Genomic DNA, 23,731 nt, shown 5'->3' on the forward strand with positions numbered 1-23,731 from the left:
AAACTCCGATAGACTGTTTCTTTTTTGAAACAGAATACCGGAGTTTGTACAGTATTTTCCAGACTACAGGAGAATCAGTTTGATTTCTGGATAGTCCGGAAAAAAAACAGAGGATTGGCAACCCAGCACCCCAATAGCCCAAGATGACAATATTATATTACCTTATATTCTTTCCTGGAATCCAGGCAGTGTAATTTAACTTGCTTTTGTCAGGCCTTTCTTTTTGTAAAGTCAAGATATCTTGTAACTAAAAAGTACTCACTCACTTTAACATATACTGCAGTCACTGATAAGACTCCAGCATCACACTTAAAATACCCCTGACTGCACATTCTACAAAATTGTTTTACAATATAACATGCAGTTTACATCATTACCAAAATTGTCTTTGACTGTCATTTTATACAAATAAGAACAAAAAAATTTACTTACAGCTAGTTCTTCAGTCCAATCATTGTCCTTTAAGCCATGAAAGAATATGTGCAGAGAAATCCCATTTTGTCCAGAAAATGGCACCATGAATTTGGTTAAAATAATCCACTTTAATGTGCTTTTACATAGTAATATACATTGTTGAGTGCTTTCATCCCTTCTGGTATAGGGACATAATCAGACGAAGAATTCCTGGTGCTGTTTTTCCTGGACACAGCGGGATTTCTCTGTACATTTTTTTTGGTTGCTTGTTGATGTGTTAACTGTTGTTTTCTCTTGTTTTTTTTTCCTTTTAAAAAAGACAGTGAGATATACGCTTTACAGTTTAACTGCCAGTTTAACACAGTCAAAAAACATTCTCAGCCACTCCTTCTTGCAAAGCCACAATTCAAGTGTCTAATCCTATATCTAATGGGATTGATTGGTTTAAAACAGGAATTAATCTTTAAAACTGAATTGGAAAGGAAAACTGCAGATCATAAATGAAAGGGACAGGTACCACAAACGTGGGAAAACTGTAATCAATGTTTAATCATTATTGATTGGTTTACAGTCGCCCATTTATTCACCAATTTCCTAGTGTTCTGGTCTTCTTCCTGATTGTCTCCATCTCCCAACATCAGTCTCTGGTTCATATCCAAATCACTCCTAATTCTTCTAGTCAGCTCCTTTGCTTTCATCTGTCACTTTATCATTTTCCTTTAGCACAACTAAAATGGTTTCACTAGCAAAGTCTCTTTATGAGTTTTATTGTCAGAAGAATGATATTCTTTTTGTTTGTTGTCTCACTATTAGTTTACTAAAATTTCTATTTCCTCCTTAGCCTGTTCTGTATCCAAAATTGTCTTTGACTCTCCAGGAAAAACATGCTAAAGAAAACTGGACACATTACCTTGAATCTCATACCTGCCTCTTGAACTCCCTGACTGTCGGAATAAACATGCTTCTCTTCTGCCTGATGTACAGTGAATTATCAATTTCCACAAACACTCTGCTGTCTCCAGTTTTTCATATGTTTCCCCTCTGCCACAGGTGTTCTCAAGAGAAACTCCTTCTGCTTGTGTGACTGCATTTTTACTAACATAGAAGTAATACTGGTCTTGGATGCTTTCTCATGATCAGATTTGGAGACACGCACGATCTTCTCTCTCAGTTAACAAATCCTGCTGTAGAACAATAGTCTGGTTACTTATTTGTGCTTTCATAAAATTAATGCAGTCTGTTTCTTCCAGTTTCTCTGGCAAAGCAGACAATCTCAAGTTTTCTGTGTGCTTTTTTCTTAACTCTGCTGTTTTGAAACAGTTCTTCTTGAGAAGCCTCATGTTCAGCCAGCCTTTTCTTTATTTCATCCTCTGATTTTTGCAGTTTTATCACCTCACACTAATAGCTAGGTATTCTATTTTTCAGTCTTTTGTTGATTAACACTATATATTCCTTCAATGTTTCACTTATTAAGAACATCTCTGAGTGCATTTGATTTATTTTTCCTTTAAATCGCTAGAAGCTATCTAGTATACCAAAGCTAAATGTTGAACTGCTTTTTTCTGTACAGATGCATCTCCTTCTCTGGTTGATTTTCTCTTACTTTTGCCAAATGTCTTCTTTCCTGGCATCCAGGCAGTGTAATTACTGACCAATAACTGACTTTTACCTAAACTGATAACATTTACTGCTCTTTTTAAGAGTTTCCTTTTTCACATTGGGTGAGCTCTAATCAACCTGTTGTTCAGTGTGCAGCCATATTGGAAGGCAAGCTTAATAAGATTCTTGATATTGTAGTTTATGAGATCAGTTATATGCTCCATGGTTTTACAAGCCTTGTAAGACTGCAACCAGGTATATCACCAGTTCTTATGGAGGAAGTATTTTCAGTCTTGGTTAGTACTTTCAGTAAATGTTTTTTAGTGGTAATTCAGGGAGAAAGGGATTTAGGTACTTCAAGGTTTTCAATAGCAGTCTTGAGGGTAAAGTTGTCACTAAATTTGTTGGAAAAGTTATTGGCAATATCTATTGGGTCGGAATAGAAGATGTTATAATGAATAAGCTCAGGGCAATACAGGGTGTTGTTTCTTAGTTTTCTAACACAGCTAAATATGGGTTTATAATACTTGGTTTCAGAGATCAATCTAAGTTCACGTGCTGCTACAGTGGATTTAATAGTATTTTTCATTTTTTTTCATTATGCTTTTGATATTTTCTTTATGAAGACAGATTTTGGATCTGCTAAATAATTTAGAGTTTTTCTTTTGTTGTACAGCTTATTTATGGTGGTGGATCACCAGGGTGGTTTATTTTTGATTTTTTAATAAAAGTTGGTTCTGGCAGTGACTGACAGTGCTACATATTTTTCTAAATGGTTATACAATTCCTTAGTAAAGTTTTCTGCTGTACCAAGGTCAAGGGTGGTGCAGTCATAAATTAATTTTCGTATTTCTTCATAGAGTAGGTTGAGATTGGAATGTTTTTACTCCTTAAATTCGGTGGGGTTTGCAACACAGGCATTTGGGAGCTTAAAGGATAGAGTCACCAGTTTGTAATCGGACTTCATTGGGAAAGGAGATTTCAGAGGAGAAGTAGAATAGGTGGTCATATTTGTAAGAATCATGACCGGAAAGGTCATTTAAGAGGTTTACTAACTGCTTAAGAGAGTTTTTATATATTAAGTCTAGGAATCTGTTAGCATAACCGACATTGGAGGGTGGCCTAATGGTTAAGGTGTTTGCCTTACAAACACAAGGTGCAGGGTTTGAGTCTCATGAGGGATAATTGGCTAGGCTTAAAATGGCTCGCAAGGGCAGTTAGCTTAGTACTAATCTATGAACCTATGAATCTATAATGAAAATGGAGTTATTAGCATAAAGTACAACTTGCAAGCCCTTTATGTCTAACAGCATTTAAGAAGAAGGTGAATGGAGCAAACCAAGGAAGAACCCTATGGTACTCTAGAAGACTTGGTTCTGGAACCATAAAGAGATGATCCACCTGTACTGGAAAAAGTTCTGGCCTCTGTATTAGCAAATAAACCATATCAGAGACTCCTCAGCAAGGTCTATCTTACTCTGTTTAGCAATAATGAATGCTCAACCAGCTCAAGGGCCCCCTTGAGATATGCATAACAGGCACCAATCAGGAGGCCTTTATCAGTGGTTGTTTGAATGCAGTTCATAAATGTACAACATACCTGCTCCTTGCTGTAAAAGGCAGTTTGGGTGCATTTATTTTATTTATTTATTTTACATTTGTTGACTGGGAAAGTCCAACTGGGTATATGCCCATTTTCAGCGGAGGCCCAGGGAGAAAAGCTCCATATATACAGACATATGAGATTTACATATTATAAGAGTACAATTTAGCATATCAGATGAAAAAAGAAACAGTATAATTATAATAAAGACACAGTTCAACAGGAGAAATTACCTATATGTCAGAGTATAATATCACAAGGAAGGCTTCATATATTCAGACAAGCAAAATTTCACATAATATAAGAGTATAATCTAGCATTTTAAAGGGAAAATAAACAGCATATTTATAGCAAAGACGCAGTCTGACAAGTAATGACATATGTCAGAGTATAATAACAATATAAGGTGCAAGACATTTGCCTAGTAGTATTAATTTCTCACATAGAGCAACGAGTAAACATTGTACTGCAGTCATCTGCTAGTTAAAGGATATGAAATAGTAATGAAGTACTGATAACCTGTTGACAGCTAATAGTAGAGCTGGCAGCTAATTAGTGGTACAGGAGAAATGGGGGGTTAGTTGGGGTATGAACAAGGACATAGCCAGTGAGATTTTAGGTGTGCTTTAAGAGAATTTTTGAAGAGACTGCTGGAAGGCAGGTAGTTATGGCAGTGGGAAGTGAGTTCCAGATTTTGGATATGGAGTAGGAGAATAGTAATTCCCCTGCAGAGTTGTTGGGTTTAGTGACTTGGAGTAGATTTTTGTTGCAGGAGCAAAGGGGTCTGGAGGATTGGTAGGGTTGGAGAAGTGTATGAAGTGTGGGAATTTTAAGAGGGTGGTTTACAAGTTCATGAGCAAAGGTAAGTTGGGTTAGGTGTAGGAGCCAGTCCAGGTTTCTAAGGGAGACAAAGTGGTGACTGCGGTGGGAGTCCCCTGATGCAAATTTTGCAATTTGATTGTAGCAGGCTTCAAGTTTCTTTAGGTCTCCTTCTCAGAGGGCAGCATATAGCAAAGCTTGGAAGGGGAGGGGGTGCTCTGCTAACAAAAAGATAAACTGCTCTGCAGGACCAGCAAAGCTAGCCCTCCCTACCATCTGACTGTTACTCCAGAGCAGATGAGATGATTTGGGATTTCTGGGTAAGAACAAACAAGTTGTAGGAATCTTGCCTCATGTGAGTATTCCCAACTCCTCATCTGGTAATCATTTTTGAATGTTGGGCTTGGGATGGGTCAAAGCCATGAACATATCAGTTATGCAGTACCTGCACAGATGATGTGTAGTTGTACATAAAATGAGCATAATGTCATGCTTAGTAGTGTGAATCATTGAGTACTTTAGAATATATCAGTGGAATAGGATAGATTTGTTGCTTAGCTTGGAAATTAAATGCAGAATAAAGTAACTAGGCTTAAATTTTTGATAACAGGTAAGATAATATGTAAGATGCACAAGAATTCAGAGTTAAAGCAATGATTATCTAAAAAAAATAAAACACCTAATTCTGCTCAGGAATTAAACAAGCATTTGAAGGAAACTTATTTTAATCAGGAGTTTAAAATAATCAAAAATTTAGTCATAGAAGCAACTGATCTTCTCAAAGATATAGTAGAAGCTCAATGGTCCAAATGGAAAGAAAGCAGAAAAGCCAAAAACTGGAGATTGTGGTAGACTGTAGCCACATTACAGCATGCTGCAAGTCAAACTGCATTAATCCATGATCAGTTACTGCAAGCAAACAATACAGTTGCCAGGCAAAATAAGGATAATATATTGATTTTGGTAGTTATGAAAAGATAGGTACTCCAATGCTTGGTCCCTACGGTACTTACAGCAAGAGATTTAAGTTTAAGTTTTGGAAGAGTTGGTTTTAAATAATGTAAGGTAAAAACTGCCCTTTGTAAGACAACAGCTGCTTGCTTCTGCAACCTGAGTAGGTAATGACATAGTTGGCATTGATCTCATTTGCCAGGGGGGGCAGTAGTCATCAATTAAATGCTTAGTTACATTTCTTGCACAAGGAAATGGCAAGCTCTTTCAGTAAAAGGTAGCCCCTTGCCTTTTGTAGCAGGGAACAGTGACATTCACTGTTGTCAAGGACCTCAGGTGATGTAACCTGTTTTAATGTAGTCAGTAGCAACTGGACATTGTGCAATTAGGAGAAGAGCACAGACAAATTTTGGAATTAGAATTTCCAGTGGAACTTCTTGCCTCTACTGTTAGCAGTCTTGTAAGCTGATAGCTTATTTTAACTGAGATAAGACCTCTTGAATTATCTCAGTTTGGTTTTACAATGCAAGGAACTGGTCTAACCAGGCACACAAGTGTTTGTGAATGGGTTGTTGCCTAATTCTACATCCTACTGTCTTTTTAAGGATTTTGAGTTGTATTAACAGCACGCTGGATATGAGCCAGTTGGAGACATTATTAAAATTTTCTTGAAAGATATTCTGACAATTAGAAGCAGTTTTAGTATTCAAACTTCATTCATCTGTGATGCAGTCAGGACTTCATCCCTCAGTGCCACAGAAATGTTAACATATTTTTAATTATTAATGAGAACAAAATACTCGTGTCAGAGATGAGAGACATTAATTATGGCAAAATACACAGAAAAAGTACAGTTGTGTCAGTCACATGCTAAAAGCCATGCTTCAAGAGATCTCTGCAGCAGTACAATAAATGAATTATGTTGCTACCATCACCAGACTTATTTATTTATTTTTTTAGTAGTGCCCAATCTCCTAACATAGTGGTAATCTTTACTGCACAGTAGTATCCCTTTAATATTAGCATCATGATCATCTCTATATGAACAGAGATTTGCCTTATAAAAAAATTTCATTTTTTTTTTCTGGTGAGAAACTCAGATAGGAAATAATCACACCAAACAAAATCAGACAGCAAATGTTAAAAAATATGTACACTGTACAGGATGATTATAAAGGTAGAGCATGATGGGAGATGGTGTGAGTAGGTACAGTCTCCTACATTTGTTTCTGTTATCAAGCTTAAACCTACTGGCCTTCTAGATTTACTGCTGTAACTCAATCTTTTTCCTTCTAATGTATAAGTTGAGATACTTTTGACAAAAAATGTCAAGGGACTTGTTTTGGATTGTAAGGAGAATCAAAGGATCATAGGAGGCTACTAGGCTATTGGCCCCAAGGCCTCTACAAGCCTAGCCATGTTATACCCCTGTTCCCTTATGGACCAATACATATAGTCTATGTTTTCACATGACTGTAAGTTCAGCACCGGCTGCCCCAGTCTAACAGGGACACAGGTGAAACCCCCAGTGTAAATTTGTAGTTTTCCATCCAATTGTCCAGGTTATGCTTAAATAGGGTCATTGATGAGCTCTGTTTTACATGAATTGGGAGTTTCTTCCAGAGGACTGGCAACTTCTGGGAGACATATCTGTCTCTCCAGCATGTCCTAATATCACAGACTAGGTTAAGGTCCCTACAGCAAGTAAATGTTGTCTCATTTGATTTGCAGATGTGCAGCAGATTCATCAAGGCAGGGTCTGACACTGCTCTGTAGGCCAGGCACAAGTCACCTCTAAGCAGTCTATACAATACTGAGTAAAATGATGGGTCCATCAGTCTGTCCGTGTAGATCAGCATTGTAGGCCCTGAATTTTCTTGATGAGAAACCTCTAAGGTCTCTCCAGTTGCTGCAGATGTCTGGTGAGGTACATACAGAAAGGAGCATTATACTCTATTATTGATCTGATGAGAGGCGAGTACAGGGGAGTTCTTAGCTTTGGATGCTATACCCTTGCTTATGAGGTGTAGAAGGACTTCCTTACTACTGTGGACACCTGATGATCAAAGTTAAGGCTGCTATCAACTTGCATTCCTTAATCTCTCACCACTGGGTTTGAACTTGCTTTAGGAATTAATGTTGTAATTAACAGGGGGTTCTACTTTGCTGAAGGTGATGATAATGCATTTTTATTTTTTTGCATTTAGTTTAAATCCATGGCTTTGACACCAATCATTTGTCTGTGTAAGCCCATTTTGTAGTATGAATAAGGTCTGGAGAAATGTATTTAATAATCTTTGAAAGTGCTGTATAAAGTATCTGTTGCTGATACTCATTTTTAAAACTGAAGAAATGTAAATTTATTGTAGATCAAAAGTTTCACGCAATATAAATCTCAGGTTACAAATTACAAAGCCAGATGAGTACTTTTATACCAAATGCATTACCTTCAATTAAATCATTAAGACAATCATTAGGTTTGTATGAAATAAACACAATCATCATTCAAAGGCACTCAAATACAAAATTGTGAATGTAAATAATGTTAATAATCATCAAAGATAGCATAGAAATATTAGCTATGCCCATATTTAGAAAGCTGAAAGATTCATGCATAAGGCTAGAAGTATAGCCAGAAAATACAAAAGTATGAAGCAACTTTCATTTAGCTCAATGGAGGTTATTCAGCATATATAAAAATATAAATAAATAAAAATAACAATACACATCAATCATGAAATTTCATTCATTCAAGATTTAAGCAGTAGCAAATCTATACTAACTAAAACTAAAAAATTATTAATAAAAATAATACTATATTATAATAATAATAATAATGACATTTATTTTCCTTCTGGGTGTCAAGCAACTTTAATGCATCAGAATAATCACTGCATATTTTCAAAATTCTATTAAAATGATACTCATTTTTAGTATTAGGTTCCTCAATCTGCTGTTAGTTGTAAGGTACAAGCCTTGTTGAAGAACTAAATAATACACTGCCTTACACATAAATTATACATAACATTTAAGAAATAATAAACAGAACAGAATGACAATTCTTAAAGCAATTCTGAACAGTTCAAGTATTCCAGTCCTATATTTTCTTCTCGTACTAAGTCATTGCTTCAGGAAATTTATGAAGAGGCTACAGAACATAGAGATATATTCAATAATGGGTCAGGTCTGTGAGGTATAAAGTGGTACAATAATTTTCACAGCATGGTTTAAGATGCTTTTTAGAATTGTTTCAGCCAGAATATGCTTTTTTTTTTAATCTGGTAGATGCATGGTGTTTAAAGATTTAATTGCTTAATACATGGCAAGAAATTAACAAAATCAAATAAAATCCAGACCTTATTCATGAACCCATAAATGTAAACTGGTATCTCAGCCTAATATGATTAGAACAGTGTTCTTTTAATATCCAGTATGATAGTTATTATTGGGTTAAATCTATCTACACCAGGTCCTTTGCTAACTATATGACTTGTAATAAAATAATAAAAAACAGTAGGTACTCCACAGTGGATAAATGGTCCTGTAGTCAAAATATAATACTGAGTACACAGAACCAACATGGACCAAATACAACGAGTGGTTTATAAAACTTTAATAGGTTAGCGCTTTCTCACCAAATAATGGTACTTCTTCAGACCATGCAGTCATAAAATCTCTTTCAAGATTTAAATAGTAACAAAGTATCTGTTTAAAAATAACATGTCCCATCTCTAAACAATCACAATAGCATAAGTGATGTCATCACATAAACACCCATTTATTAATAAAATCTTAACTGTTACTTAAATAAACTATATGTTATCAGGAAAGGTTTTAAAGGGGCCTTCCCATTCAGCCGCAGAGGCTTATCAGCCTGCAACCTAATAATCCAGTGAGCCTCTCACTGTTCTGCTTTATTTTTAAAGTCACCACACCATAGGTTCTTCTGTAGGCATTCAATGACCATAAATCTAAAAACAATGGATAGTATCACTATCAGCAAAATGCTAAGTGAGTGCATTGCTGACATCCTGTCTTCGTATGGCTGCCACATGCTACCTAATACGTTCTTTCAGTGTCCTGTTTGTCATCCCAGCATAAAAAGACGAGCATGTAACACAATGTGCCAAATAAACTAGGTCTTTAGAAAGACAATTAGTATAATCCTTAAAATAAAAAATCCTTAATTAAAATGGGATGTTTAAAAGGATTTGTCCTATCAATATATACACAAAAGTTGCATTTCTGGCAAGGGATCCTGCCTGAAAAATCAATCAAATCTGAATTACCCTCAGTACCATAACACAGATTCCTCTTCAAACACTTCTTATTCTTAAAATGGAATTGCAGACATTCTCCTACTATATCCTTTATTCTATCACCTGATTCCCCTACTATATCCTTTATTCTATCACCTGATGTAAGGATAGTACCATAACACAGATTCCTCTTCAAACACTTCTTATTCTTAAAATGGAATTGCAGACATTCTCCTACTATATCCTTTATTCTATCACCTGATTCCCCTACTATATCCTTTATTCTATCACCTGATGTAAGGATAGACCAATTCTTCACTACTTGACAAATCATATCTACATTGCTGGAATAAGTTAAAACTAAACTACTCTGTCTAGCATTAACAGGCTGGTGACTACCTCTTAAATTGATGGGTTCAGAAAACTAAGGACAGGCACAATCGCCCCTCATTGCTTTAATATCAACCATCATGCTCTCTATTTCCTCCTCCTTGTAAACCCTCTCCACAAACTCATTACATAATGTTGCAATGTCTGAACTAAAATTAATAGCTGTCATCCAGCCTAGAGATTCTCATCCCTCGCCCCCAAAGTACATTTTTAAAAATGTGTGTGGGATGTATACTGTCTCTCTTCAAAGTATTGTTCTTCCGACAGGCTTTTCTATACAGTCCAGTATGGAATATCCCATCCTCACCTCTCATTATTTTAACATCTAAAAAATCCATAACAAATAGGGAGTGTTCCAGAGTAAATTTCAAAAATGTAGTTGTGCTATGTAAATATGTCATAAATTCATCTAGCATATCCACCAGTCCTGTCCAAAGTAGGAAATGTCAACAAATTTCCTAAAGAACTTAATAAAACCTGCTTACTTATTACCATTGAAAACATATGTACTCTCCCATTCAGCCATTAGCAAATTGGCATAGCTATTGGTACAAGACTTGCCCATAGCTACACCTTGTTTCTGCCAATAATAATTCCCTTCAAAACGAAAGATATTCTCCAATATTATCTCTAACAGTAAACAGGTCAAGTCTGTTTTAACACTGTCAAACTGACTATTCTGCTCCAAAAAAGACTTCACTAGGTGTAGCCCCTGATCGTTCGGGAACACATCTAGTGTAATCATCTCACATTGTTCTAGTGAAACATCATCATTGACACAATGGTATAGATATTGAAGAAACTGTTTCGAGTCTCTTAAAACAGTAAGAGATGAAGAAACCAAGGTCCTTAGCTGTCTTTCAATAAAAACAGATAAGGGCTTAGTCAACCAACCTGTCCCTGAGACAATCGGTCTTACTGGAGGTTTACAGGGGTCTTTTATGAATCTTGAGGAGTCCATAGAGTATTGGTACAACAGTACAATCAACCATAAAATAATTAAACAGATCTAAGTTAATTATTCTGCTCAATAAACAATCATTCAAATTCATTTGCACAGAACAAATCATTCAGCCTATATCATTCCTATTTAAACCATCATAAACATTTCTATCTGACAACATTTCAAGCAATGAATCAACATAACATTTTCTGTCCATAATCACTATCACCCCTCCGTTGTCAGCAGGATGAATGAACAATTCAGAGTCATTCTGTAGTTCATATAAGTCATTATATTCTGACTGGCTTAGATTGCAAAAATTATTACTTTTCTTTTCATTGTTAAAATCTAGTAACAGATCTTTCTCACAAGTTTTGCAAAGTGCTTCCAGCAACGAATCTAAAATTGAAATAAATGCTCTGGGTCTCTTAAACAAACATCCCCATAAATATAAGCATTGCTGAATCAATTCAAATGTAGTCCATATCTCGAAGGCCTTTATTCCTCTAGATTTCCATGTTATACACTGCCCTATGCAGAAAAAAAAAACACGTTTGAATGACGGGTGGTCATTGTTTTTCATCTTGAATTTGAACCAGGTTGAAGATGAATAAAGTACAGTTGTGTAAGCTGAACTTGCCATAACAGTAGGTGTTCAAATTATCACTGCTGCAGTAGTCTTAGCAATATGGGTTATATCCTGCTAAGGATATAACAGCTAGCCAGCTCCCAAAGCTTCAAGGCATCTTCCAAGCACCCAAATTGCCAAACAGCTTGAGCTGAGCTGACTAAAAAGAGAAGTTTGAGCATGACGCCCTTCAGAGCTTTCCTGCCAACAGACAGAGAGAGGCTTAGCCCTGAATGGGCAATGCTAGGAACAACAAAAAATAAATGTCCACACCCTGGCATAAAAAAAAACACATAAAAAAATAAGAGAGATGGAGAGAGGCACTGGCTACTGCAGCACTGATCATTCAAATATCTACTATTATGGTAAGTTCAGCTTACACAATTGTCCCATGTTTATCATATTGATCACCACTGCAGGAGACTTAGCTATATAGGTAGATTACCATAGCTAATTATAGGTAGAATGATCTGAAAAAAAAGGATTATTTCTCAAAGAAACTTTGCCCCTATGGAAAATGAGGCAGGGCTGACACACTATAAGAAAGTGAAACTCAGATACCCTTCCTGCAAAGGGCAGAGCAATCAGTAAAACTGTTTTTCATGTTAAGAATGAAAATGAAGCAAGTGTTAGCGTCTCAAACACAAAATTAAGATTCCCAAACAAGGGGGTCACTGGTTTTCTTGGAGGGCTCTGACACAAAATCAAACCCTTTCAAAATCATTTTGACATGAGACTGCATTGAAAGAGGAGGATCCATGGGCAGAAATGCTGAAATGGCTGATAAATTAAACTTGACAGAGGACTAAGAAAGGTCAGAGGAAAGTAATTTGCACAAATATTTTAAAACCAAAGAACTAGCTCTAATTGGGTGCTGGTTGTGTCGTTGGCACCAACTAGAAAACGTTTTCCATTTATCAATATATGATTTTCTAGTACTAGGCTTTCTTGCCTCCCTTAGTACCTGTTGTGACTGGTTTTGAACAGGAAGGGAGAAGGGGAGACCTGGATTTAAGGATATATTTTGTCTCCACCAAAAGATTTCTATTCTGACTAACCCTAATCTACTATAAATTGGATACACAGAAGAAAACAGTCACCAAGAACTTATCATAGTTTGCACCCAAGTTATATAATGATCCAGTGGATGAATGATCTTAGAAAACTTAAATACAAAGAATTGTGCAATTTCCTCACAGTCACATGAGGTAAAAAAAAAAAAAAACTTTCAATAATTAAGCAGAAAAAATTTGCAGCCAAACTGTTCAATGCAGCAGATGTCTTACTGGACACAAATGATATGTACGTTTAAATCTCTGCTTGGAATACACCATAACACTGAGCCAGACTATTTGTCCTTGAGAAGGTATATCTTTCTCCACTTTATCTTCAACTTCTGTCCAGGCCTATTCAACCAACACATTTCATGGTGAAATCATGGCTCTTTCAATGCAGCTTGTTTAGGATAAGCTCAAGCTGGACCAAGGCTATCCAGAGGACCCATAATGTCAGAATTTTAGGTTGACACAAGTAAATTTATGTCTTATACACAAACTCGCCTCAAGGAAATGGTGAGTTAACAGAGAGCAAGATCAGATTCTTTACCTTCTTCAAATTAGGGTAGTGACCAGGTCTGAATATGGAAACAGCTTGGGGAGGCAAGGTTTGAAATTGGCCAGGTAATGGTCAAACGAGGAGGTTGTCTCAAATCACCACATCATTGATTAAAAGACCAGGCAGAAATATCAAGTTAAGTAGAAAGCTAAATTTATGGGTGGCAGTGGGAAGAACCTCAGTGAAACCAATGCTCTACAAAAGATTGAAAAGTTCCATAGTGACTTTTCTGAGTTCATCATTGACAAACTATTAATGTTTCTAAGTATTAGCTACCTTGGAAATCTGTAAACTACATCAAGGAGGACTTTTGCACAAAAGTGCCACATGAATCAGGTGAACATTATATCAAATATCTTGTTTGTGTCTTTCGGCTTTTTCCTGGTGAGGGGTCGCCACAGCAGAACTCCGGTCCACTAATGATTGGCAGTTGATGTTTACGTACTGGCTTGACTGGCCTGAGGCACAACCTTCAATGAAGGTACGCCCATTCATGCATATCTCCACGCAGAAGACGGTCTAGCTGAGAATCGAACCGTACAGTGTTTTACTGTGAGGTGACAACGGTACCGTAGCACCACCACCGCGGGTCCTATTATATCAAATACCTATAGAACCAAAAAAGCACAGCACAGCAACTGAAGGAATACAACCTTTAATGACCAAGTTTAGCACTTTCTTCCCACTTCGTAGGGAGGAAGTGGGAAGAAAGCGCTAAACTTGGTCATTAAAGGTTGTATTCCTTCAGTTGCTGTGCTGTGCATTTTTGGTTCTACAATTTTGTTTTAGAGGAGGAACATTACATCAAAAATCTGCAATTCTTGCCTGGCCCATGGTATACTCAAAGATGATAAATGTTCAACATGCTAATCACTGCCGCAGTAGCCTTAGCTATATGGGTTATGCCCTGACAAGAATGTGCAGCCAGCCAGCTTCCAAAGCTCCAGGTCATCTTTCATACAGACAAACTGTCAGGCAGCAAAAGAAAGCTCACTAAAAGACACATTTGGGCACCGAATACTTCAGAGCTTTCCTGCCAAGAGAGAAAGGGAGATCAAGTCCTGAAAGGGCAATGCTAGGAAAAGCAAAAATTAAATAAACACACTCTGGCATAAACAAACCAAAAAACAAGGGGGATGGAGGGAGAGAGCAGCTACTGCAGTAGTGCTTATTTAAATATCTACAGTTTACACAACTGTACTATGTTCATCATATTGATCACTGCTGCAGTAGCCTTAGATATCTGGGTAGATTACCCTAGTTTACTACATTTGGGAGGTAGAAGGAGAAAAGTACAGGAGCCCCTGGATAATAGTTTTAGCAAAACTTGATCTTGACAGAGAAGGAAACAAGCTTATAGTGCTTTGTAAAAGTATATTTTGAGGACCAAATTGCTGCTTCTAGATTAATTCTAGAATGCAACTCTTTCCAAAATCCTACAGATGACGCCAAGGCCATGGAAGAGTGGGCCTTAACCCTGCCTGGAATAATTTTATTATAACAAAAGGTAATAGCCTTAAACAACTATTTGAAGATAGTCTGTTTTGACACATGTTGTCACTTCTTACCTTCATAAGAAATAAACAATTGATGCAAAGATCTAAAAGATTTAGTTCTGTAAAAATAGCAGGACCTGAGTTGTATGTGGACATCCGGGTATGGAGTACTGTTTCTCATTTTTTGGTGCAGGAAAGAAAATGAGGAGATGGATAGTTTGGCTTAAATTAAACTTAGATACCATTTTTAGGTATTAACGAAGGATTCTTTAATACTTCTCAAAGAATAGTTCTCAAAGAAACCCTGTCACTATAGAAAATGAGATAGGGTTGACTCACCATAAGAGGTTGCAAATCAGATATCTTTCTTGCAGAGTACAGAGCAATCAGTAAAACTTTTTTTTACATGTCAGCCAAGTTAGCTGGTTCAAATGTAGCTATTATTAGTTTCTCTAACACAAAATTAAGATTCCAAGGAGGGGGTCACTGGTTTTCCTGGAGGCCTCTTATGCAAAACCCTTTTCAAAAACATTTTTACATGGCACTTCTTTGAAAGAAGAGGATCCATGGGTAGACATGCTGAAATGACTGATAAATGATCCTTGAAAGAGGACTAAGAAAGGTCAGAGGAAAGCAATTTGCATAAATATTGTAAAACCAAGGAACTATCTCTGAATTAGTACTGGTTATATTGTTGGCACCAACTAGAAAACCTTTTCCATTTATTAATATGTGATTAACTAGGAGTAGGCTTTCTCGCTTGTACCGAAAAGGAATTACAGTAGACACTCTCTTATCCAGTCTCGCTTTAACCAGCCCACTCTGGCCAGAAGGCTTCAATGATTTAGAATTAAAAAAACATAAAAATAAAAATTCCACTCATGAGTGTGGAATGAGTTTACATCAGCAGAGCCAGTGTCTTCTCCTTTAAGGAGGACCATGAATGCATTGCACGCATGCATGCTAACAAGGATGTAAACACATTCCACACTCACAGCCTTAACTGCTGATTCTTTATTTGGCTTCCAGGCTTGTATATAGTTGAATACCTATGCACTCTGGACAATGTAGTGGCTACGTAATGTAACTTAAGGTGAATTGAAGAATGAGGTTAATTGAGACTAGCATTCCTCCAGTTTCTGAAAAAAAAACGTTAATGTGTTAAGACAAAAGCAAGAAAAACATTATCCACACTGTCTTTACTATTCATGGATACTGTAGTTACTAAACATGTGGTCCAAGAGATAAATGAGAAGCCTTGCTCACATTCAAACCAGTCCCAAAGCACTGTCTAATAATAAGACTTGTAGTAGGCAGATTGAGGCTAAGGGAATAGACTACAAAGCAGCTCATTAATGGCACTCACACTCAGTAAGTAAGTGTGTGTGTGCATGTGTGTGTTGCTATGTGACAGCAGAGAGAAGAAAGGTGAGTAGGTGTGTATGTGTGTGTTTTTTTAACATACAGTACCTCTCAAATGTCCAGATTTAGCCTTATAGTGTTGATCTGTTTCTCATAAAATTTGTGGTTTTCTGGCAAATCGTGAAAGACTGTAGTCACTAAATAATGACATATATATATATATATATATATATATATATATATATATATATATGAGTTTCAGACTTCATCTCCTTCAGAAAAATGCATGCGAACACAAATCATGTTATTCTAGCAACTTTCTCAGTTAAGAAGAGGAGTAGTTAAAATCTATCCCTGTTTTTAGGACATAGAATCCCCATTATTTCAGACTTTGCCTAGATTTCTTGCAGTAAGAGGTTGAGAGATATGCATACCCCCAACTGTCCAGATTTCTGCAGACTGTCTGGATTTATGCCTCATATTTTTGACCGCCTCCTCGTAAAATTTGTGGTTTTCTGGCAAATCACTGAGGACTGAAATAACTAAATGCCAAACATTTGAATTTCAGACTTCATTTCCTTCACAAAATGCATGCTAAGACAAATGCTGTTATTTTAGCAACTTTCTAAGTCTATAAGAGCAACATTTAAAATCTGTCATTATTTGTGGGCCTTTGTGTCCCTATTATTTTAGGCTTTGTCCAGATTTATTTAGCTTCAAACCAAGAATTGGAATAAAAAAAATGAAAATTACTGACTTTTTTCAACTAAATTAATAAATGTTTAATAAATATTAACATACAACATATATAAGTATTTTTTAATCTGATGTACAACCTAAAAATGTTATTTTGTATGTTTTCTCTGATTAACCAGCCATTCATTTATCCAGCCTAAGGGCTGGTCCCAGCAAGACCAGGTAAGAGGAAGTCTACTGTATGACACTGTCAGCCAGGTAGTCAGTTAACATTGACTGGTGTCAGGCTGTATCAAACACCTCTGTTCTTGTGTGAGTAGATCTAGTCTGTAAGGAAGCTTGTGGTAATTGACCCTGGCTATCTCCAAAAGAAGGGAGAACCACAGTTGGCTGGGCCAGAAGGGAGCCATCACAATGATCTTGGGGGGGATTCTTTCTGAATCTATAGCAGCATCCTGGATATTAGTGGAAAGGGTGGAATCCTGGAGCTAAATCTTGCTAAATTATCACTCAGAGAGAAGGCAAAGAGGTCAGCTTGAGGGACTCCTCAAATATGGACTTCCCCCGATCTAGTTTCCATTCATCAGTGTCTGTTTTTGCCTTGCTTAGCTTGTCTGCCACAAAGTTTTGCTCTGGCAGGATGTAGGATGCCATTAGAATGAAATTGCACTATAAAGCTCTATCCCAAGCTAACATGACTGGTCTGGAAAGGGGGGAAGACCTGTTTCACCCTTGTTAATTGATGTGCCAGATCACTCTGGTATTGGCTGTAACCCCTTGAAGAAGTTCAGGGGACCAAAGATGATTCAGGTAGTTGAGTGCCTTGAATACAGTAAACTTTTAGTTATGTACTCACCATAACTGCAGATGTTTGGGATCCATCTCGCCTACATTCTGACTGATGGGTTCGGAGCCGATCCCTCGCACGCTTTATGCCAAAGAGCGAAGTCTCTTATTGGCTGAGCTTACTATATCCCAGGATGCACCACTACCAGTCCCCCAGATCTAGTTTGTCCGCATACATGCACACATGCACGCCCTGCTTATATAACATCGTCAGATGAAACAAGATAAAACAGTAGAACTCAAAACCGCTCAATCTCTTCTGATCTCCAAGGCAGGGGAAGGAGGGTGGCGAGATGGATCCCAAACATCTGAAGTTATGGTGAGTACATAACTAAAAGATGTTATGTGATCCTATCTCATTCTGACTGATGGGACAGCGTCCTAGCACCTGAATCCTGGGTGGCTCACTGGAAAACACTCCTGAGTACCGTGGAACCAAATGATGCTCGTCCTTTAGATGCCACATCCAATTTGTAGTGGGAAATGAAAGTGTGATTGGACCAAGTAGCCGCAGCACAAATATATAGCGAGCTTGGAATGAAAAGCTATAGAAGTAGCCATAGCTCTGGTAGAGTCAGCTTGGATAGATGTTGTAAGTTGATGATACGAAAAGGGATAAGCCTGAGTTATGCAATCTCTAATCCATTTGGAAATAGTAGCTTTTGTGATGGTTTGACCCAATTTATTATCTGAGAAGGACACAAACAACTGGTCTGACTTACGGTTGCTGAGTCCTGTCTAAATAAATTGCCTGTGAACATCCAATTTATGGAGAGTGTATTCTGCTTCATTGGAGAAATTTGGGAAGAAAACTGGTAGCTCTAGAGACTGTTGGAGACAAAGATTAGAACAGACCTTTGGGACAAAGGATGGATTAGGCCTAAGAGATACTCTGTCCTTGTGGAAAATCAAGTACGGCGGTTTAATGGACAGGGCTTGAAGCTCTGAAACTCTTCTTGCAGAAGTAATTGCAACTAAGAAAGCAGTTTTCCAAGACAGATATTTTAACTCACATGTAGCAGCCAGTTCGAAAGGGGAAGATGTCAATGGCACTAAATCTAGATCCCACGGAGGCACAGGATGAAAAACTGGGGGTCTCAACAGACCCGCACCTTTAATGAAAGTTTTGCATAGTCTGCTGCTCATCAATGGAGGATCCATGGACTCGTGAAATTTAGAGATTGCCGCTAGTTGGACTTTAATAGTAGAGACAGAAGATCCTTGATTAAATAGGGATGTTAAAATTTCAAAACCTCTGGGATAGGAGCAGTGATAGGGTCTAAGCCCTTGAGTTGAGCCCAGATAGCAAACCTCTTCCACTTACTGAGGTACAATTTGTTAGTGGTGGGTTTGTGGGCCGAAGATAAAATGTGAACAACTTCCGGGTCTAATGTGTGACTTCTGACTAAAGTCGGAAGTGGAGGAGCCAAGCTGTCAACTTCAAAGATCGAAGGGACTGATGCTGTTGTCCCGACTGATGAATTAGCAGGTCCGGAATTAGGTCTAAAGTCCACGGATTGTCCACCGCATGTTTCTTCAGGTAAGGAAACCATACCTGATGAGGCCAGTATGGGGCAATCAGTATCATTGCGGACCCCAATTGAGAAGCTTTTTGAATGACTTTGGAGAGAAGTGGAATCGGAGGAAAGGCATAAAGTAGCCCTGTTGGCCAAGGTTGTTCTAGAGCATCCATAGCTGGTACTCCCTGATGTGGAGTCAAGGAGAAGAACCTGCACTTGGTGTTTAGTGGAGTTGCAAATAGGTCGCAGCACGGCGTCCCTCATCTCCGGAAAACCTGATCTGCTACTGTTTTGTTTAGGGACCATTGAGAGAATTGTCCTGCTTAATCTGTCTGCCAGTATATTCGATTTTCCACACCCTCATGGCCTCTCTGCAAAGGGGCAAGATCTGGTCCCTCCTTGCTTGTTTAGGTACCAGACCACCGACATGTTGTCTGTGTGGATGGCGATTATGCCCTGAGGGAGAACCCTGTGTAAGCCCTGTAGGGATCTCATCTCCAATACATTGATGTGGAGAAGAGTTTGAAGCCAGGATCCCTGAACTAACCTGCCCAGACAATGCCCCCCACCCTGTCTGGGAGGCATCTGTCGTCAGGGTGACCACTGGAGAGGGAATAACAAAAGGACTTCCTTGATTTAGATTGGATGTCTGAAGCCACCAGCGAAGGTCCCGTTTGCATGTTTCTGTAATCATGATGGGATGATTGAGGGAAGGTCCTGAAAGGACCATTGAGTTGACAATAGCCACTGAAGAATCCTCATGTGCAATCTTGCCAGAGGAACTAAAAGAACACATTGAACCTAAAACTTGTAGAACCATCCTGGCTGGGGCTTTGGATCTTGAAATCAGAGCTTGAACTTGGCCCTGTAAAGTTTGGATCCTTTCGGCAGGAAGAAAAACCCGCATCAATTTTGAGTCTATCTCTGCTCCTATGAACCTTATGCGCTGAGAGGGCAGCAAGACAGACTTTGACCAATTGAATGTAATCCCCAGGGTAGCACCCAGGGAGATGGTGGCTTTGAGGTTGTCCATTAGTAGATGCCTGGTGGTGGCAGTCAGGAGCCAGTCGTCCAGATAGGGAAACACTTGGAATCCAAGACTCCTCAGGTGAGCCCTACTGCCAAACCCTTGGGGAACACCCTGGGGGCTGTGGTGAGACCAAAGGGCAGTGCACAAAATTGGTAATGACTGACTCCCAGGCTGAAGCTAGATACCTCCTGGACGCCTGATGTATCGGTATGTGATAATAGGCGTCCTTGAGGTCTATGGAGCACATCCAAACAGCCTTCTCCAACAATGGGAGAATGGATTGGACCATTGAATTTGGATTTCGTGGACGATTGGTTCAGTCTGCTGAGATCCAATATTGGTCTCAGGTCCCCTGTCTTTTGGCACTAAAAGAACCTGGAGTAATTTCCGGATCCGATCTGGTCTGTGATGACTCCTTTTTCTAGCAGCTTTAAAGCTTCTGCGGCTGCCATTAGTGAAGAATAGCCGTTAAAACAGCTTTTTATGACAAGAACAGCAAATTTCTGACAGAAAAAAGTTAGTAAATTTACTACTCAGCTCAGCCAGCTCGAGACGATCTGGGGACTGGTAGTGGTGCATCCTGGGATATAGTAAGCTCAGCCAATAAGAGACTTAAGCTTTGGCATAAGCGGCCAGTCGAGGAGGAGCCGAGGGATCGGCTCCGAACCCATCAGTCAGAATGTAGGCGAGATAGGATCACATAACATCATATTTTATATTTATGTGCCTGCATATGTTTTTGATGTCCCAAACACCTTGTACTTTTAGCCTTCCTAATACTGCTCACTAGAGAAAATCTGAAACATATGCTGTGACTGACTGCTTTGGGGTTCAGGGGGTGGCTTGAGAAGGCGAGAACTGGATTTAGGGATATTTGCTGTCTACACCAAGTGGTTTGAAAAGATAATGGGTGTTGGTGCTGGGACCAATGAAACTTCAGATAGCACTCTATTTTTCTCATGTACAGTCTTGCCAGGGGTATCATGAAAATCACAGATGCTGTGATACCCAAAGTCCTAATTTATCCCCTTGCAGAGACTGAAGTCTGAGTGGAAAACCCTAGAACCAGATCTAGATTTTTTTCTTCCTATGGAAGAAAAGCTCTTTGAACTGACCTGTCTAGCTTACACTGCAGGAACACAATCTTGTGTGACTGAGTCAAAGATGTTTGAATGCTCTCTTAGGAAACCAAGCTTGTGTAAGAGATCTCACACAAGACAGAGAAGCTGTTGACACTTTGAAAAAGAATCTGCAAAGATAAATAAGTCACATAATAAGTCACATATATATGGAAAAATGTGGATACCCTGTCAACTGCAATGAGCTATAACTAGAGTTAGACACTTTGTGAACATGCTTGGTGCAGTGGATAGTCCAAAAGGTAAGGCAGAAAACTGATACTATGATCCAAACACACACAACCTTAAGAAACACCTGCAATCTGGATGAATAAGGATGTGATGATCAGCACCTTTTGAATCTAGTGTTACTGGAAAACTTAAATGAGGAAGAGGTAACAGGGTATGAAGTAACAGTATTTTGAACTCAGGCACCATCACAAATTGCCTTAGGAAAGAAAGATCCAGAACTGGTCTCCAGGCATTTTCTATTTTTTCTTTGGCACCAAAAATATCCTTGAATAAAAACCTTTCACAAACTGGGAAGGAGGAACTGGCTCTAGTTATCCCTGAGACAACATGAGTTGAAAGACAGGGATAAATAGAAGAATTTGGTCTGATGGATGAGGAATTACTCTCTGAACGATAAAGGTCCTGGGCACGGTGCCTTGAATATTCATTCTGATCTGTTAGACTGTCCTTTATTTTTGGAGGGTTCCTGCTTTCTTTTTAGAATCCCGTTACCATTGCTTTTTAAACACCTGAGACTTTATTTTACTTCTTGCCAAAGCTGGATGAGCGGGCAGGTAATCCACTGGAAATTTGGAAAAGGAGGGCTGAAAAATCTGAGAGATTCCCTGAATCAGTTTACTCCTCTCATCACATTTTTTTATTAACCCTGCAACGGAGGGTCCAAAAACTAACTCTCTGTAGAAAGGAAAATTTAAAATATTATCTGGAAGGTTCTGAGAACACAGCCAGGAAAACCTCTTCAAAACAGTCCCCCACACACATCACACACACACACACATATATATATATATATATATATATATATATATATATATGGATCCCTATCATATCAGTAAATTGAACTTTCAAAATCATACAGTTTCAGCTGCATAAGTTTCGAAGTTTTGAAATTTCCATCTACTGATTGTTTATATATATATATATATATATATATATATATATATATATATATATATATATGCACAGACACATATGGATACACACACACACACACACACACACACACACACACACACACACACACACACACACATGTACATATGGGAGTGTTCTTTAACTGATTGGATTGTGGTCAAATCCCAAAACTCATTTCAGTGCCTCCAAGGAACAGGCAGAACTAGACTCCTCCCCAGACACAGAATCTTTATTAAAGCTCTTGACTCAGGGTATTGTTCTGACTATTGATTCATCTTGTAAGGTGGTTTCTAATAAAAGAAAAAGGGATACTTCTTTTGCTGAAGAAAGTCAAGATGCTGAATCTGGACAGGAAGATGAAGAGACGGATGCAGGGTCTTTCCTCAGATTTCTGAATTGGATTCAGAGGAGAGTATGGTATCTGAATCTCCCTGTGAGGTATTTTTTTTCTCTGAGACTATTTCCAGAATGTGCAAGTCTTTTCAGTGGGAGAACACTGAGGTTTCTCAGTCCCTCAGAGAATGCTATGAACTGCTACATATAGAATTTACAGAGCCTTCACTCATCCCGCCTGTGCTGTTGGCATTGGAGAATGTGTGTGTGTGTGTGTGTGTGTGTCACTGCTGCAATTTCCCTAATAGTCTTCCCACTGTCCCTAAAAAAAACAGACATACTGTAAAACATCCATTAGTCTTTTAAGTTTTTAAACATGCATCCCAAACCTGATCCATCAGTTAGTTCTAATTCATCCATTTCTGACACAAGGATGGTAAAATAATTAAGTATGGGAAAAAATGTATGCCTCTGCAGCTTAAATTCTACTATTTGCCATACTTATATACTTGTAACAATGTCACATTCTGAGGCTTGCTTTATTTAATTTGTCTGGGTTAAGGATGAAAAGAGTCCTCAAACTAGTTCGTGTAACTAGTTAACAAAATAAAATACATAAATATGTATTTATTTTTTTTTTTGAGGAAAAGTGTTTATGATGCTATAGTTCAAGTATCATGACGATTGTCCCTGTTATGTATGTATGTATGTTTGTATGTAAGTGGTAGGTGACAAGAGATTCATGTATAAATAGCAACAGCAAGGTGTCCATAAAAACTGAGGAGCAGAAACCACACTTCACTGTAGTTACTAAAAGGCTGTTCAGAAGTACCACAGACTAGAAATTATGTAAAATATTAAATACATATTATACTAATTAAGGCAAACAAAAGCATTTAACATGGTTCTGTTGCTTTCACACTCCACTTTCTGACCCACAAAC

The 23,731-nt window shown here is 38.1% G+C and overlaps 1 protein-coding gene across 2 annotated transcripts in view; it reads right to left on the reverse strand.

Annotated features, from left to right (window-relative positions):
- Window positions 1-23,731, reverse strand: part of DRC7 (dynein regulatory complex subunit 7) — a 1,455,099-nt gene that overhangs the window by 1,176,287 nt on the left and 255,081 nt on the right. The window lies entirely within an intron of this gene.

This window comes from Protopterus annectens, chromosome 8.part0 (assembly GCF_019279795.1).
Source record: "Protopterus annectens isolate FY-2018-M chromosome 8.part0, PAN1.0, whole genome shotgun sequence".
In the NCBI taxonomy this organism is placed as follows: domain Eukaryota; kingdom Metazoa; phylum Chordata; order Ceratodontiformes; family Protopteridae; genus Protopterus; species Protopterus annectens.